General features: G+C 36.0%; 1 protein-coding gene across 1 annotated transcript in view; it reads right to left on the reverse strand.

Moving 5' to 3' along the window:
• LOC118742698 (serine-rich adhesin for platelets) overlaps positions 1-1,412 on the reverse strand; it is a 66,205-nt gene that overhangs the window by 51,587 nt on the left and 13,206 nt on the right. The gene's annotated exons all lie outside the window — the stretch shown is intronic.

The raw sequence follows: 1,412 nt of genomic DNA on the forward strand, positions 1-1,412 counted from the left end.
GATTTTCTCGGAATATGCCAACTTATTTGCATTTGCGAAAGTTTGTGTTTTTTTTTCATATGGGTGAATGGTTTCATTTCAGTAAATTTACCTTTGCAAGTATTTGTATAGGCGACTAACTACATCGTGCGCAAAACAGTGGTGAGCTATGTGGGGGTACGAGCTTTTCATTAAAGAAGCTTCTGATAAATTCTACGTCAATGAGAAATTTTTTATGCAATAAGCGTTAGCAAGGGAAGTCATTTCAAATATATTTCTTTTCATGCATAATATGAGCAACATCGTTAGATTGGCATTTGATGTTTGAATGTGGAAGAAACGTGTGCAATTTGATAACTCAGCAACTTGTTGATTTTCCCGCGTAGTAACTTTAAATGTTGACGATTGTAATCAACAAGATTTTACTCAAGATGAAAGGGGGACGTGATGGAGTAGCAGCTTATGCTGATGATCTAACCGGATGATAGTTCTGGTATAGATATGTATGTATGTATGTCTAAACCCGACGAGTTCCATTACTGCACTAGGGACTAGTTCCAAAGCTTTTACCCTCCACCACCTAGCCGACATGGGGGACGCAGTCCGCACGACACCCAGCGGTCGGAGAGTGACATAGAGTCTTAATTTAGAAATGTGTGGAAATATCCAACTAAACATGTCTACTAACAGGTTTGCAGGATTTTACCCAGAGAAAAATTGCCCTAGCAATTATCAAAGGACACAGGAAGTCGGTTTTGTATGAACAGAACGAGCATTTTCATCAGATATTTCTTTCAATTTACTAATCACATAATCACGGACACCTTGTTGTCTTTTAGAAGTTTCAGCAACACCAAATGCCAAACAACTCACTTCTTAAGATTTTATTTACCATGACTAAAATTTAAGATCACAGCAAGAAACACAAATAAATTTCAGAAAAATTTTTTTAACAGCGCTTAAAGATTTGCATGCCTGTTGTATAATTTTTTAATTTCAGAAAGCAGAAAATTCTCGAGGTACTATTTTTTTTTAACTCGTACATAACCAAAGGTTTTATAACTCCAAGTATTTTTCTGTTTTAACACACAACCCCTCCTCCCCCCTCTCCACCGTGGATCCGCCACTGATCTTATATTTATATTCAGATACATTCCTGTTAATAATTATTTTTGAATTTTGAGATTAGACATACCGTCACTAAAATGTAAATATCTAAGCCAATTGGTTAGACTTGGTTAACGAACTTACCCTCTGCATTTGCGAAGGTCTAAAGAATAATATGCAAGTGGTTTTATAACGGCGCTCGGCGGCCTTTACTTTTCCTACTCTTTAATTTATTTTTTTAATTAATCAAAACGACGATTTTTCAGAATAAATTTGCTTATACCAATGTGGACATAAATTGCGTTATGACCCCTGAATCTATAGCG

Source organism: Rhagoletis pomonella, unplaced genomic scaffold (genome assembly GCF_013731165.1).
Source record: "Rhagoletis pomonella isolate Grant_MI unplaced genomic scaffold, Rhpom_1.0 Rhpom_scaffold_00007, whole genome shotgun sequence".
In the NCBI taxonomy this organism is placed as follows: Eukaryota; Metazoa; Arthropoda; class Insecta; order Diptera; family Tephritidae; genus Rhagoletis; species Rhagoletis pomonella.